The 17,219-nt window shown below is 50.6% G+C and overlaps 2 protein-coding genes across 3 annotated transcripts in view; one reads left to right on the top strand and one right to left on the bottom strand.

The window, feature by feature from the left end:
- The window catches only part of LOC140421791 (uncharacterized), an 864,226-nt gene that overhangs the window by 676,075 nt on the left and 170,932 nt on the right, over positions 1–17,219 (top strand). The window lies entirely within an intron of this gene.
- The window catches only part of LOC140421820 (uncharacterized), a 266,946-nt gene that overhangs the window by 142,646 nt on the left and 107,081 nt on the right, over positions 1–17,219 (bottom strand). The window lies entirely within an intron of this gene.

Here is a 17,219-nt window from a genome sequence, read left to right as displayed (position 1 = left end):
GCATTGTCATTTCCCCTCTAACATCAGTCCCTCAGTTCTGATCCAGTTTCTCGTTTTTAATGAAGGTCCATGCTTCTTCCGCCGTTTCGAAGTCGTGATGCCTCTCCTGGTGCGTGACCCACAGTCGCGCCGGCTGCAGCATCCCAAACTTCACCTTCTTGTTGTGTAGCACCTCCTTGGCTCGATTAAAACTCGCCCTCCTTCTCGCCACCTCCGCACTCCAATCCGGGTACACCCGTACCACCGCATTCTCCCATCTACTACTTCGTACCTTTTTGGCCCATCTCAGAACCACCTCTCTGTCATTGAAGCGATGAAATCGCACGATCGTCGCCCTAGGTGGTTCTCCCGCCTTTGGTCTCCTCGCAGGGACCCGATGAGCCCCTTCCACTTCCAAGGGGCCCGAGGGGGCCTCCGCTCCCATTAGCGAGCGAAGCATCGTGCTCACGTAAGCCCCGCCGTCCGCTCCTTCCACTCCCTCGGGGAGACCCAGGATCCAAAGGTTCTTTCTCCGTGATCTGTTTTCTAGGACTTCAATCCTTCCAATGCACTTTTTGTGGAGCGCCTCGTGCGTCTGCGTTTTGACCGCCAGGCCCAGGATCTCGTCTTCGTTGTCCGTCACCTTCTGCTCCATCACGCGGAGCTCCAACTCCTGGGTCTTTTGTGCCTCCTTAAGCCCCTCAATTGCCTGTAGCATCGGGGCCAGCACCTCCTACTTAAGCAGCTCCACACACCATCTCAAAAATTCGTCTTGGTCCGGCCCCCATGTCGCCTGGGCTCTCTCCGCCGCCATCTTGCTCCTTTTTTCTTCTGCCCCTGTCCTCGAGGATTCTTCGCGATCTGGCCGCCGCCGCCAATATTTTTCTCTTTCGTTGGGGGGGACTCCCTGTTGTCTCACCCCACACCGGGTTTCGTCCCGAAACAATTCCCCGTTGGGGCTCTTAAAAGAGCCCGAAGGTCCGTTCGAGCTGGAGCCGCCGAAATGTGCGGCTTAGCTGGTCATCGCCGCAACCGGAAGTCTAAACCTAACATTATTACTAACCTCTCTCTTTTATCTTCTCTTGTAGGCTTGAACATCCTCCGAGGCCCTTGGAGACCTTTTGACCCGACCTGACCTCCGCGACCTGGAAGAAGATCGGGCCCAAACCGGAGGTGAAGCCCCGACCTCGATTTGGAGCCGACCCGGACCTCGGAGCACCAAACCCGGCCTAACTACCGACGCCAACCCCCGGATCGCCTTGCCCAGTCCCCGTAGCTCGCGACCTGACCCCCGACGGCAAGACCCAGCCCAACGCGACCCCCAGCGACCCGACCCGGAGAGGCCCGCCCAGCCCTGGTGATGGAAGAAAGAAAAATCCACGTGGAGGCTCGACCAGGCCTACGTCAAGATCCGACCACAGGAGCGCCCAGGGAGGGAACAGACCACGGGACATAGCCCAACCTGCCTCAGGAAGCCCCTGCCCACGACCCAGGACCCCCGAAAGGGCGGAGACCCCGCACGAGGACCCGAACACGCTGCAAGGTATTCCCGCGCCCGCAGAACGCCGGGACCCATCCGGATCGCAAACATGCCCCCCTAGCAACGCCTCTCCCTCAACCAGCGCCCGGGACCCTGCCAGACGCGACCCCAGATACGTAGATAGCGCCCTGTTCCCCGCCAGCACCCTGGACCCCGCCAGGCGCAACCACCTACCTTCCACAAGAGCTGACGTCGGCCATCGGATCCCAGGATCATCCAGCAGCAGCCGCCGACCGAGGAAGCGAGGGAACCGCGGCGGTCTGCAGGTTAGACTGAAGCAACGCAGTTTCAAGACCCCTCTCCCCAGCATACTCCTGGCAAACGTCCAAGCGATCGAAAACAAGCTGGATGAACTTAATGCCAGACTTACCTCTCAGAGGGAACTGCTGTGTGCTCTGTTTCACAGAGACATGGCTCACCCCCGCCTCACCGGACTGTGCCATACAACCTGAAGGCTTCTCAATTCACCGGGCGGACCGCACGGCATCATCAGGCAAAGCGAAGGGTGGAGGGGTTTGCCTCCTCATCAACTCCTCCTGGTGCTTGGATGTGGCGACTCTGACGACCTACTGCTCCCCAGACCTGGAATACCTGACCGTGAAGTGCCGCCCATATTATCTTCCACGTGAGTTCACTTCAGCCATTATCACAGCAGTCTACATCCCACCCCAGGCAGCAGTGAGGAAGGCGCTGAACGAACTATACACAGTAATAAACAACTACGAAACAGAACACCCGGAGGCCTTGTTCATCGTGGCCGGAGACTTCTACAAGGCCAACCTCAAGAGTGTACTGCCAAAATTCCACCAGCACATCTCCTGTCCCACCAGGGGCGACAACACTCTTGACCACTGCAACTCAAAAATCAAGGGCGCCTACCGTTCCATCCCCCGACCGCACTTTGGGAAATCAGTCCCTGAGACGGTGCTCCTTCTCCCGGCATACAAGCAGAAACTCAAGTAGGAGAATCCAGCTAAGAAGGTTGTGCAGTGCTGGTCCGAGGAGACAGAAGAGCTCTTACGTGACTGCTTAGAGACAGTGGACTGGTCCATATTTAAGAACTCAGCGACCAACTTAAATGAGTATGCCACCACCGTCATAGACTTCATCAGCAAATGTGTGGACGACTGCGCGCCAAAGAAAGCAGTACGTGCGTTCCCCAACCGGAAACCATGGCTCAATCGCGAGATTGACTCCCTACTGAAGGACAGATCTGAGGCGTTCAAGGCAGACGACCCTGACCTATACAAGAAATCCAGGTACGACCTCCGCAAAGCCATCCGGAATGCCAAGAGAGAATATCAAACCAAGCTAGAGTCACAGACAGACTCTCGGCGGTTGTGGCAAAGACTAAACAACATAACGGGCTACAAAGCGAAGCCGAACAGTATCTCTGGCAGCAGCGCACCCCTCCCCGATGAACTCAATGCATTCTATGCTCGGTTCGCGCAGGTAACCAACAATCCGCTGGCGAGTTGTAGAAGCCAGGTATTTCAAATACAACTAGTATAGGTAAAAGATAGCTGTTTTAGTACTCATTTTTAAAAATGAGAATTTCAGCACACATAAATTCAGGACTTCAATATGATACATGAAACAGCATAAAATTCCATTATAAGATTATAACAGCACAGTTGCAAGACAATTTGACACTGCTTGTGCTAATTGTCAAGGCCAAGGACTGAGCTCCATGGCAACTAGGTGGCAAGAGTCCAATGCAGTTTGTAAGAGCATTGAATCATATATATATATTCTCGATATGAAGTCTCAATTGTTACATTAGCCAAGCCAGCAAAAAGATTAGCAAAATATCACATTCCATAACATGTAGACATGAAACAATTAAAAAGCTAATGTTGCACATTGAAGATGGACGGCTTGCCATCAAATCAAATGTGTTTGAGTCTAACCCAAACCAATTAGGATTATATTGGGGTGTAATTAGATAACAAGACAGATATGAAAGTGTATAACTGAAAAGTTTCCGCCCGCCATTTTTAGTGTATTGGGTGTGTGTTGAGGAGATGTCTTTGTGTTGTCTTTCTGTTAGTTTAGTGTTTTTTGCCTTTGATTCTAGTCTACATTTTAGAGATGTCTTTTGGGGGTTCTGTCAGTCTACCAGGCTGTGTCAGTGATGTTAGTCCACTTTTGACTTTGAGTTTGAGTTTAGCTGAAGATTAGCTTTCTCTCTCTCTTCATGTTTCATTGCCAGACTTTGACCTTTTAAAAGTTACTTTCGAGCTGTCTGCCTAAGCAAAGAAAGATAATGTCTGTAATTCTCTGAAAGCTTCGAATTGTCTACGAATTGCCTTTTAAATGACTTTCAAATTGTAATCAAGCGACTACAAATAAAACAATTCTTTTTGGCACCTGAGAAGTTTATACTGCAAATTTCTGCTGAGTTCCAGTATTCGCAAAGTGCTACTGATAACCAAATAGCAGAGATAATATAAATTCTTTCAACTATACACAGTCGAATAATACAAGGAATCGAACAACTTGACATAGTCTACAAATAGTACAAATCTTACAACTTGTCGTATTGCGCCAGGACTTGATTCATCAACTAAGCTTCCCCCAAACTTGGCGTAGTTCAACAGGTTAAGATCCCATAAATTATAGATTCCTACACGAGTGCCCCAGCAGGCCATAATTCACCCATACCCACCATCACAGCTTCCGAAGTCAGATTGGCCTTCCTGAAAGTGAACCCTCGGAAGGCGACGGGCCCAGACGGGATCCCTGGTCGTGCACTCAGAGCCTGCGCGGACTAGCTGGCAGAGGTATTCACGGACATCTTTAACCTGTCCCTACTCCACTCCGAGGTCCCCACCTGCTTCAAGAAGACCACCATCATACCGGTACCAAAGAAGAACCAGGCAACGTGCCTCAATGACTACCGACCAGTGGCCCTGACTTCAGTCATAATGAAGTGCTTCGGGAGGTTGATCATGAAGCGCATCACCTCCATACTCCCAGAACGCCTTGATCCACTGCAATTCGCATACCGCTGCAACCGGTCCACATCGGGCACCATTTCCCTGGCCCTACACTCATCCCTAGAGCATCTCGAAAACAAGGACTCCTACATTAGACTCCTATTTATTGACTACAGCTCCGCCTTCAACACCATAATCCCAGCCAAGCTCATATCAAAGCTCCAAAACCTAGGACTTGGCTCCCCACTCTGCAACTGGATCCTCGATTTTCTGACCAACAGACCACAATCAGTAAGAATGAACAACAACACCTCCTCCACAATAGTCCTCAACACCGGCGCCCCGCAAGGCTGCGTACTTAGCCCCCTACTCTACTCCCTGTACACACACGACTGCGAGGCAAAACTTGGTTCCAACTCCATCTACAAGTTTGCTGACGATACGACCATAGTGGGCCAGATCTCGAATAACGATGAGTCCGAATACAGGAGGGAGATAGAGAACCTAGTGGAGTGGTGTAGCGACAACATTCTCTCCCTCAATGCCAGCAAAACTAAAGAGCTGGTAATTGACTTCAGGAAGCAAAGTACTGTACACACCCCTGTCAGCATCAATGGGGCCGAGGTGGAGATGGTTAGCAGTTTCAAATTCCTAGGGGTGCACATCTCCAAAAATCTGTCCTGGTCCACCCACGTCGACGCTACCACCAAGAAAGCACAACAGCGCCTATACTTCCTCAGGAAACTAAGGAAATTCGGCATGTCCACATTGACTCTTACCAACTTTTATAGATACACCATAGAAAGCATCCTATCAGGCTGCATCACAGCCTGGTATGGCAACTGCTCGGCCCAGGACCGCAAGAAACTTCAGAGAGTCGTGAACACCGCCCAGTCCATCACACGAACCTGCCTCCCATCCATTGACTCCATCTACACCTCCCGCTGCCTGGGGAAAGCGGGCAGTATAATCAAAGATCCCTCCCACCCGGCTTACTCACTCTTCCAACTTCTTCCATCGAGCAGGAGATACAGAAGTCTGAGAACACGCACGAACAGACTCAAAAACAGCTTCTTCCCCACTGTCACCAGACTCCTAAATGACCCTCTTATGGACTGATTTCATTAACACTACACCCTGTATGCTTCATCCGATGCCAGTGCTTTTGTAGTTACATTGTATATGTTGTGTTGCCCTATTATGTATTTTCTTTTATTCCCTTTTCTTCTCATGTACTTAATGATCTGTTGAGCTGCTCGCAGAAAAATACTTTTCACTGTACCTCGGTACACGTGACAATAAACAAATCCAATCCAAGACCATTGTCCATGTGGAGTTTGCACATTTTCCCCATGTCGTCGTGGGTTTCACCCTCACAACCCAAATGTGTGCAGGTTAGGTGGATTGGCCACTCTAAATTGCCCCTTAATTGGAAAAAAACAATAATTGGGTTCTCTAAAAAATAATTTTTTTTAAAGTAGCAGTGTTTGTGAAGAAGGAGAAAGAATATAATGAAAATATTTTCACTGTCCAAGAGAAAAGCGTTAACGTTACAAAAGGAAGAACTTTTGAGCCTTGAGGTGGGGAATGTAGACAGAGGGAGGCCAGTTGGGGAATGTAGACAGAGGGAGACCAGGTGGTGACTGTAGACAGAGGGAGACCATGTGGGGAATGTAGACAGAGGGAGACCAGGTGGTGACTGTAGACAGAGGGAGACCAGGTGGGGAATGTAGACAGAGGGAGGCCAGGTGGGGAATGTAGACAGAGGGAGACCAGGTGAAGATGATCTGAATAACTTTAATAAACATTATTAAATAGTTTATTGAATAATGAGACTTTAAGACTAAGAACCCGCAATAGAAGCAGGTTTTTAGAGGTCATATTGAGGATAAAGTTAGTCATGAACAGATAAATAATCTGAAAGAGGGGGAAACGGTGGCCCAGTGGGTCAGCCCTGTTGCCTCACGGCGCCGAGGTCCCAGGTTCGATACCGGCTCTGGGTCACTGTCCGTGTGGAGTTTGCATGTTCTCTCTGTGTTTGCATGGGTTTCGCCCCCACAACCCAAAGATGTGCAGGCTAGGTGGATTGAACACGCTAAATTGCCCCTTAATTGGAAAAAATGAATTGGGTACTTGTAGCACCGTCAATATGACGCGAGGCAGGTTGAGGTAATGTCAATTGAAGGCTTTATTAAGCAGAATTTTATCCCCAGCAGCGTGGTTACAGAATGCAACTGCTGAGGGAAATGGAAGGAAAAACTGGGTTCTTAAACTGGCATTTCTGGGTGGAGTCCAGTAGGTGGCAGATCCTATCAGGACCTGGCATCCCTCCACCAATAGCCTGTCGACACGTGGTGTACCGTATTACCCCTAATACATACCACCACATTCACCCCTTGTTGAAAAAAAACCCCGGCGGGATGGTGGTTCGCATGGCGGTAGGGGTTTACAGAGTCGGTACTGTGCTGTAACTTTGAACAAAACACAAAATTATCGCTTCAACTGGGCCAACGGGCCAAACAGGGTCGGCATGATGCCATAACTATAACAAGACACAATAACTGAAAACGTTGAGAGTTAAAATGATTCGATGAGCCGGATGGGCGCCCTGGTCGTCCTTTCCGATCGTCTCGGGCGTGGTGGTGATGGCGCTAGCTCGAGTCCCGTCGACTCTGGGAGCGTAGCGCTGTCCCCTGTGTCCTTACTCCTGGGCGGGTCTGGGAGGAGAACCGAACCCCCCGGGAAGGGGGTGGCTGTGGGATGAACCGGCGGGAGTGAGGAGGTGGTGATTGGCGTTGGGGGGGGTGTGGGTAGCTCCGGCGGGCGCCAGATCTCGCAGGGAGACCGTGTCCTGTCGCCCATCGGGGTACTCCACATAGGCGTATTGCGGGTTGGCGTGAAGGAGATGCACCCGTTCCACCAACAGGTCTGACTTGTGTGCCCGCACATGTTTCCGGAGCAGAATGGATCCCGGAGCTGCTAGCCAGGTCGGAAGTGGCGTTCCAGAGGAGGACTTCCTATGAAAGAGGAGGAGGCGCTCGTGAGGCATTTGATTCGTGGTGGTGCACAGCAGGGACCGGATAGAGTGAAGGGCATCCGGGAGGACTTCCTGCCAGCGGGAAATTGGGAGGCTCCTAGACCGGAGGGCCAGCAGGACGGCCTTCCAGACCGTTCCATTCTCCCTTTCTACCTGCCCGTTCCCCCGGGGGTTGTAACTGGTCGTCCTGCTCGAGGCTATGCCCCTGCTGAGCAGGAATTGACGCAGTTCGTCACTCATAAAGGAGGAACCCCTGTCGCTGTGGATATAGTCGGGGAAACCGAACAGTGTAAAAATGGTACCGAGGGCTTTAATGACCGTGGACGCGGTCATGTCGGGGCAGGGGATGGCGAAAGGGAAACGGGAGTATTCGTCAATGACGTTCAGGAAGTACGCGTTGCGATCGGTGGAGGGGAGGGGGCCTTTGAAATCCAAACTGAGGCGTTCAAAGGGTCGAGAGGCCTTAACCAGGTGCGCTCTATCTGGCCTGAAAAAGTGCGGTTTGCACTCAGCGCAGATCTAGCAGTTTCTGGTGACTGTTCGGACGTCCTCGACGGAGTAAGGGAGGTTGCGGGCCTTAAGGAAGTGGTAGAAACGAGTGACCCCCGGGTGGCAGAGGTCCTCGTGGAGGGCTTGTAGACGATCCACTTGTACATTGGCACATGTGCCGCGAGATAGGGCATCGGATGACTCGTTCAGCTTTCCGGGACGATACAAGATCTCATAATTGAAGGTGGAGAGTTCGATCCTCCACTGCAAGATCTTGTCGTTCTTGATCTTGCCCCGCTGTGCATTGTCGAACATGAAGGCAACCGACCGTTGGTCAGTGAGGAGAGTGAATCTCCTGCCGGCCAGGTAATGCCTCCAGTGTCGCACAGCTTCCACTATTGCTTGTGCCTCCTTTTCCACTGAGGAGTGGCGGATTTCTGAAGCGTGGAGGGTTCGGGAGAAGAAGGCCACGGGTCTGCCCGCTTGGTTGAGGGTGGACGCCAGAGCTACATCCGATGCGTCGCTCACGACCTGGAAGGGGAGGGACTCGTCGATGGCGCGCATCGTGGCCTTTGCGATATCCGTTTTGATGCAGCTAAAGGCCTGGCATGCCTCTGTCGTCAGGGGAAAAGTAGTGGACTGGATTAGTGCACGGGCCTTGTCTGCGTACTGGGGGACCCACTGGGCGTAATAAGAAAAGAAGCCCAGGCAACGTTTCAGGGCTTTGGCACAGTGGGGGAGAGGGAACTCCATGAGGGGGCGCATGCGTTCAGGGTCGGGGCCTATCACTCCATTACGCACTACGTAGCCCAGGATGGCTAGACGATCGGTGCGGAACACGCATTTTTCTTTGTTGTAAGTGAGGTTCAGGGCGTGAGCGGTCTGGAGGACTTTTTGGAGGTTGGCGTCGTGGTCCTGTTGGTCGTGGCCGCAGATGGTGACGTTGTCGAGATACGGGAACGTGGCCCGTAAACCGTGCTGGTCAACCATTCGGTCCATCTCTCGTTGGAAGACCGAGACTCTGTTCGTGACGCCGAATGGAACTCTTAAAAAGTGGTATAACCGCCCGTCTGCTTCGAATGCAGTCTAGTTGCGGTCACCGGGATGGATGGGGAGCTGGTGGTAGGCGGACTTGAGGTCCACGGTGGAAAAGACCTTGTACTGTGCAATCCGATTGACCATGTCGGATATGCGGGGGAGAGGGTACGCATCTAGCTGAGTGTACCTGTTGATGGTCTGACTATAGTCGATGACCATCCTCTGTTTCTCCCCGGTCTTAACAATTACCACCTGGGCTCTCCAGGGACTGTTGCTAGCCTGGATGATGCCTTCCTTCAGCAGCCTCTGGACTTCGGACCGGATAAATGCTCGGTCCTGGGCGCTGTACCGTCTGCTCCTTGTGGCGACGGGTTTGCAATCCGGTGTGAGGTTCGCAAACAAGGAAGGCGGTTCAACCTTGAGGGTCGCGAGGCCGCAGACAGTCAGTGGGGGTATAGGGCCGCCAAATTTTAATGATAAACTCTGGAGGTTGCATTGGAAGTCCAACCCTAGGAGTGTGGGCGCACAGAGACGGGGGAGGACATACAGCTGGTAATTTCGGAACTCCCTCCCCTGCACCGTTAGGTTAGCGATGCAAAACCCCGTGATCTGAACGGAGTGGGATCCCGCCGCCAGGAAAATTTTCTGGGTGCTTGGCCAAATTACGAGGGAACAGCGCCTTACCGTGTCCGGATGAATGAAACTCTCCGTGCTCCCAGAGTCGATAAGACACGGCGTCTCGTAGCCATTCACTAGGACTGTAGTGGTTGCAGTCTGGAGCGTCCGGGGTCGCGACTGGTCGAGGGTCGTCGAAGCCAGACGTTGTTGTTGAAGTTGAGCATCGTAATCAGGCAGTGTGTGGCCGTCTGTGTCGGGGTCCTTCAGCCAAGATGGCGGCGTCCACGGATCGAGCGCGGTCGGGGGTGGACAAAATGGCGGCGCCCATCTCTCCCTCGTGGCGTCCGGGGTCCAAAATGGCGGCGTCCGTTGGTCACACGTGGATCGCTGGGGGGGCTGGGTCTGTGGTCCCGTTTCTTCCCCGGAGATAGCGGCGACCCCGCGGGACTTGCACACCGTCGCGTAGTGGCCTTTCTTCCCGCAGCTTTTGCGTGGGCCGGGCATCGCTGCCGAGGGTGTTTCGGCTGGCCGCAAAAATAGCAGCGGGGCCCCCCGGGTTGGTCTGGTGTTTTGGCCGCACAGGTTTGCGGGGGTGGGGGGGTTTCGGAGAGTCGACCCCAGTGGGGGTCCACGGAGCCCAAGAGGCTATAGTGCGGTCGGGGGCGTAGGCGCGGGCGTTACGCGAGGCCACATCGAGGGATGCCGCCAGGGCCCCGAGCTTCTGTAAGTCCCAGAAATTCTTTCTCCAGAAGCCTCTGGTGGATCTGGGAAGAGGCCAAACCTGCCACATACGCATCGTGGACCAGGAGCTCTGTGTGTTCACTCGCTGTTACCGCCAGGCAGTTGCAGTTTCGACCCAGGATCTGCAGGGCGTTATAAAACTTGTCCAGCGATTCCCCCGGAAATTGCCGTCGTGTGGCGAGCTGGTAGCGAGCAAAAACCTGGTTGGCGGGCCGGATGTAGATATCCTTCAGCGCGGCGATGGCACCGGTGAAACCGTCCTCGTCCTCGATAAGGGAGTAGACGTCAGGACTCACTCACCCTGGAATAGAGGACCTGCAATTTTGTTCATCAGTCGGTGTGCCGGGGGCCGTTTGGAGGTAGCCCTCAAAGCAAGCCATCCAGTGTTTGAAGATAGAGGCCGAGTTAGCTGCTTGGGGTGCGATGCGCAGGCACTCCGAGGTGATTCGGAGCTCCATGTTCCCACGTCGTTTTCTTCAATTTAAATTCTGCTTAATAAATTGTAGCACCGTCAATATGACGCGAGGCAGGTTGAGGTAATGTCAATTGAAGGCTTTATTAAGCAGAACTTTATCCCCAGCAGCGTGGTTACAGAATGCAACTGCTGAGGGAAATGGAGGGAAAAACTGGGTTCTTATACCGGCATTTCTGGGTGGAGTCCAGTAGGTGGCAGATCCTATCAGGACCTGGCATCCCTCCACCAATAGCCTGTCGACACGTGGTGTACCGTATTACCCCTAATACATACCACCACAATACTATAAATTTATAAATATAAAAATAATCTGAAAGGACAGACAATGTATGTTCTCGACACTGAGCCAGAAGGTCAGGAGATGGACTGGATACAAAGACATTCTTAAGTCTTTAAGAAAGAGATGAGATATTCAGTTATAAACCATGAGAAACGTGGTGACCACATCACACAGACTCACTGAAGAGCATTCCACTCTCTATAATCTCCTCAAGTCCCTTCTCTATCTCTCGGTAATCTCCCCCATGCTCTTGTCTCTCTCTCTCTCTCTCTCTCTCAGTAATCTCCTCCATGGTCTTTTTTCTCTCTGTAATCTCCTCCATGTTCCCATCACCCCCAGTCTCTGCAATCTGCTCCAGTCTCACAACCTCCAAGGTTTCCTCTCATTCTGGCTTCCTGACCATTCCTAATTTTAATCACGCCATGTTCAGTGTCCATGCCTTGAGCTAAGGCCGCAAACCTCTTGACCTCTCTATCTTCCTATCCTCCTTTAAGATACTCGTTAAATGCAACTCTGACCACTTGGGCCTGCCCTCTTATCTCCGTACATAACTCTGTGCCAATATTGCTTTTTAACACACTTATGGAGCACCTCAGAATGGTCCATTAAATGATGGGCGCTATATAAATACACAGTGTTATAGATTTGGTCACCGTATCACTGTTCATTCATCATCACTGGGTGAATAACCTGTAACTCCAGCATTGTGGGAGCACCTTCACCACACAGACTGCAGTGGTTTAAGAAGGTCAGACATCATCTTCTCCACAGGTAACTGGGGATGGGGAATATTCTGGGAGCTACGGCCCCGCTCGGTGCAAATGGGGGGTGGGGGGATCCGCTCAGTTTATTCCCGCGGTTTCTGGAGCCTCTCTGTCCACCCGCCGGACCCCCCCCCATACCCATTGAGGACCCATCTGCTCATCACCCGCACTGCGCATGCTTCCTCACAGCCCAGCCCCGCCCCTCATTCACTCCCATTGGTTGGATGATGTGGAGATGCCGGCGTTGGACTGGGGTGAGCACAGTAAGAAGTTTTACAACACCAGGTTTGTTTCGATGTCACTAGCTTTCAGAGCGCTGCTTCCTCAGGTGAATGAAGAGGTCTGTTCCAGAAACACATATACAGACAGATACAAAGTTGCCAGACAATGCTTGGAATGCGACCATTAGCAGGTGATTAAATCTTTACAGATCCAGAGATGGGGTAACCCCAGGTTAAAGAGGTGTGAACTGTGTCAAGCCAGGACATTGGTTGGATGACCATACGATCTCGCCCGTGTTTTCCTTTAAAAACACTTACTTTCACAGGAGCAGGCCGTTGGATTTTGGCGGGAGCGGTGCGCAAAGGATTTCTGGGAGGTAAGTTTCTCCTTTAAAAACACTTATCTAGTCCCGTTCCTGTTCTTCTTTGCTGTTTTATTTTTTATTTTATTTTTTAATATAAGGCGGGAACCGGAAGTTCGACTTCTGGGAAGGCCCCCCCCCCCCCCCAAAATAAATTCTGGTGGAGAGGAAACCCGAGACACTACACGTGTAGTGTCTCCCACCCACCCTCCTCCTCTAACCTAATAATAAGATCCATTGGTGTGAGGTAAGTGCCATATTATATTATTATTAGCATTATTATATTATATTATTAGCATTGCGCAGGTCAAGGAGACACAGCCTGAGTGAGAGAGATACAGACAGTGAGAATTTGGTAGTTTGGTGCAGTGAGGTAACCAGGAAAGGTAAGTGGTTAATCTAATTGTGCTGTTTTTCAGTTAAAAGTGCAGGGTAGTGTCTGATTGGCTGAAGCTGCCCCCACAATAAGCTTAAATTAAACTAATTAATTAATTAGTGATGGCTGGTCAGGTGATGTGCTTGAGCTGCTTGATGTGGGAGCTGGCAGATCCCATTGCGAGCTGCAGCGACCACATCTGCACTAAGTGTTGGCTGCTCGAAGAGCTCCGGCTCAGAGTTGATGAGCTGGAGTCTGAGCTTCAAACACTGAGGCACATCCGGGAAGGGGAGACTTACCTGGACACTGTGTTTCAGGAGGCAGTCACACCTGTCAGAGTAAGTAGTTTAAATCCTGCCAGTGGCCAGGGACAGCAGGGTGTGACTGCAAGTCAGGCAGGTAAAGGGAACCAGCAGTCAGGAACTCAGGAGCCTCAGCCCTTGACTCTGTCCAACAGGTATGAGGCACTTGCTCACTGTGTGGATGGCGAACAGGGGTGCAGGAAGGATGAGTCAGCTGACCAAGGCACCATGGTTCAGCAGGCCAAGGGGATGGAGTATATAGGCAAGTTGTAGTTGATTCTATTATCAGGGGGATAGATAGCTTTGTGAGCAGGATAAAGAGTCCCGCATGGTATGTTGCCTGCCCGGTGCTAGGGTGCGGGAAATCTCTGACCGGCTTGAAAGGATACTGGAGAGGGAGGGGGAGGATCCAGTTGTTGTGGTTCATGTCGGTACCAACAACATAGGCAAGCCTAGGAAAGAGGATCTGTTTAGAGATTATAAAGAGCTACGATTCAAATTAAAAAACAGGTCCTCAAGGGTCATAATCTCCGGATTACTGCCCGAGCCATGTGCAAATTGGCATAGGGAGGCAAGAATAAGGGAAGTTAACACGTGGCTGAAAGAGTGGTGTGGGAATGAGGGGTTCCTTTTCATGGGACACTGGCATCAGTTTTGGGACAGGGGGGACCTATACCGTTGGGATGGTCTCCACCTGAACCGAGCTGGGACCAGTGTTCTGGCGAAAAGAGTAAATAGGTTGGTCAATAGGACTTTAAACTAGAGATTGGGGGGGATGGGAAAGTCAGGGAACCAAGAGGTGAAGTAATCAGCGGGGAGCGTAGCTGCTTAGGAATAGCACTAAACGACATAGGGTCAGATGATGTGGACTCTGTGTGGGTAGAGTTGAGGAACCACAAAGGCAAAAAAACCATAATGGGAGTTATGTACAAGCCTCCTAACAGTGGTCAGGACCAGGGGCACAAAATGCACCACGAAATAGAAAGTGCATGTCAGAAAGGCAAGGTCACAGTGATCATGGGGGACTTCAATATGCAGGTGGACTGGGTAAATAATGCTGCCAGTGGACCCAAGGAAAGGGAATTCATTGAATGTTTACAGGAGGGCTTTTTGGAACAGCTTGTTATGGAGCCCACGAGGGAACAGGCCATTCTGGACTTAGTGTTATGTAATGAGCCAGACTTGATTAAAGATCTTAAAGTAAGGGAGCACTTAGGAGGCAGTGATCATAATATGGTCGAATTCAATCTCCAATTTGAAAGAAAGAAGGTAGAATCAGATGTAAAAGTGTTACAGTTGAATAAAGGTAACTACAGGGGCATGAGGGAGGAACTGACGAAAATCAACTGGGAGCAGAGCCTAGTGGGAAAGACAGTAGAACAGCAATGGCAGGAGTTTCTGGGAGTAATTGAGGACACAGTACAGAGGTTCATCCCAAAGAAAAGAAAGGTTATCAGAGGGGGGATTAGGCAGCCATGGCTGTCAAAGGAAGTTAGGGAATGCATCAAAGCAAAAGAGAAAGCCTATAATGTGGCAAAGAGTAGTGGGAAATCAGAAGATTGGGAAGACTACAAAAACAAACAGAGGATAACAAAGAGAGAAATAAGGAAAGAGAGGATCAAATTTGAAGGTAGGCTAGCCAGTAACATTAGGAATGATAGTAAAAGTTTCTTTAAATACATTAAAAACAAACGGGAGGCAAACGTTGACATTGGGCCGCTCCAAAATGACGCTGGTAATTTTGTGCTGGGAGACAAGGAAATAGCTGAGGAACTGAATAAGTACTTGGCGTCAGTCTTCACAGTAGAAGACATGAGTAATATCCCAACAATTCCGGAGAGTCAGGGGGCAGAGTTGAATATGGTAGCCATCACAAAGGAGAAAGTGCTAGAGATACTAAGAGGTCTAAAAATTGACAAATCTCCGGGCCCAGATGGGCTACATCCTAGAGTTCTAAAGGAGATAGCTGAAGAAATAGTGGAGGCATTAGTTATGATCTTTCAAAAGTCACTGGAGTCAGGGAAAGTCCCAGAGGATTGGAAAATCGCTGTTGTAACCCCATTGTTCAAGAAGGGAACAAGGAAAAAGATGGGAAATTATAGGCCAATTAGCCTAACCTCGGTTGTTGACAAGATTCTAGAATCCATTGTTAAGGATGAGATTTCTAAATTCTTGGAAGTGCAGGGTCGGATTAGGACAAGTCAGCATGGATTTAGTAAGGGGAGGTCACGCCTGACAAACCTGTTAAGAGTTCTTTGAAGAGATAACAAATAGGTTAGACCAAGGAGAGCCAATGGATGTTATCTATCTTGACTTCCAAAAGGCCTTTGATAAGGTGCCTCACGGGAGACTGCTGAGTAAAGTAAGGGCCCATGATATTCGAGGCAAGGTACTAACATGGATTGACGATTGGCTGTCAGGCAGAAGGCAGAGAGTTGGGATAAAAGGTTCTTTTTTGGAATGGCAACCGGTGACGAGTGGTATCCCGCAGGGTTCAGTGTTGGGGCCACAGCTGTTCTCTTTATATATTAACGATCTAGATGACGGGACTGGGGGCATTCTGGCTAAGTTTGCCGATGATACAAAGATAGGTGGAGGGGCAGGTAGTATGGAGGAGGTGGGGAGGCTGTAGAAAGATTTAGACAGTTTAGGAGAGTGGTCCAAGAAATGGCTGATGAAATTCAACGTGGGCAAGTGCGAGGTCTTGCACTTTGGAAAAAAGAATAGAAGCATGGACTATTTTCTAAACGGTGACAAAATTCATAATGCTGAAGTGCAAAGGGACTTGGGAGTCCTAGTCCAGGATTCTCTAAAGGTAAACTTGCAGGTTGAGTCCGTAATTAAGAAAGCAAATGCAATGTTGTCATTCATCTCAAGAGACTTGGAATATAAAAGCAGGGATGTACTTCTGAAGCTTTATAAAGCATTAGTTAGAATCATAGAATTTACAGTGCAGAAGGAGGCCATTCGGCCCATCGAGTCTGCACCGGCTCTTTGGAAAGAGCACTCCACCCAAGCCCACACGTCCACCCCACCCCCACAACCCAGCAACCCCACTTGACACTAAGGGCAATTTTGGACACTAAGGGCAATTTATCATGGCCAATCCACCTAACCTGCACATCTTTGGACTGTGGGAGGAAACCGGAGCACCCCGAGGAAACCCACGCACACACGGGGAGGATGTGCAGACTCCGCACAGACAGTGACCCAAGCCGGAATCGAACCTGGGACCCTGGAGCTGTGAAGCAATTGTGCTAACCACTATGCTACCGTGCTGCCTCCATTTAGAACACTGTGAGAAATTTTGGGCCCCACACCTCAGGAAGGACAGACTGGCACTGGAGCGGGTCCAGCGGAGATTCACACGGATGATCCCAGGAATGGTAGGCCTAACATACGATGAACGTCTGAGGATCCTGGGATTATATTTATTGGAGTTTAGGAGGTTGAGGGGAGATCTAATAGAAACTTACAAGATAATGAATGGCTTAGATAGGGTGGACGTAGGGAAGTTGTTTCCATTAGCAGGGGAGACTAGGACCCAGGGGCACAGCCTTAGAATAAAAGGGAGTCACTTTAGAACAGATGAGGAGAAATTTCTTCAGCCAGAGAGTGGTGGGTCTGTGGAATTCATTGCCACAGAGGGCGGTGGAGGTCGGGACGTTGAGTGTCTTTAAGACAGAAGTTGATAAATTGTTGATTTCTCAAGGAATTAATGGCTATGGAGAGAGAGAGGGTTAATGGAGTTGAAATCAGCCATGATTGAATGGTGGAGTGGACTCGATGGGCCGAAAGGCCTTACTTCCGCTCCTATGTCTTATGGATACTCCAGGCCCATATTGATACTCCAGGTTCCTATTGGTCCAGAGCCGCCGCCAATCACTCCCGGGCATTGTGACGATTCCAGTTGTGCCCAGCGCATGCGCAGTTCAGGTTGACTATGCGAGGAGCGGGAAACAAATGAGCGACTTTCAGGATTAGTACAGTACGAAGTCTTACAACACCAGGTTAAAGTCCAACAGGTTTGTTTCGATGTCACTAGCTTTCGGAGCGCT

Source organism: Scyliorhinus torazame, chromosome 5 (genome assembly GCF_047496885.1).
Source record: "Scyliorhinus torazame isolate Kashiwa2021f chromosome 5, sScyTor2.1, whole genome shotgun sequence".
In the NCBI taxonomy this organism is placed as follows: Eukaryota; Metazoa; Chordata; class Chondrichthyes; order Carcharhiniformes; family Scyliorhinidae; genus Scyliorhinus; species Scyliorhinus torazame.
The sequence above is the reverse complement of the archived record's forward strand: the minus strand, read 5'-3'. Positions and strand labels throughout refer to the sequence as shown.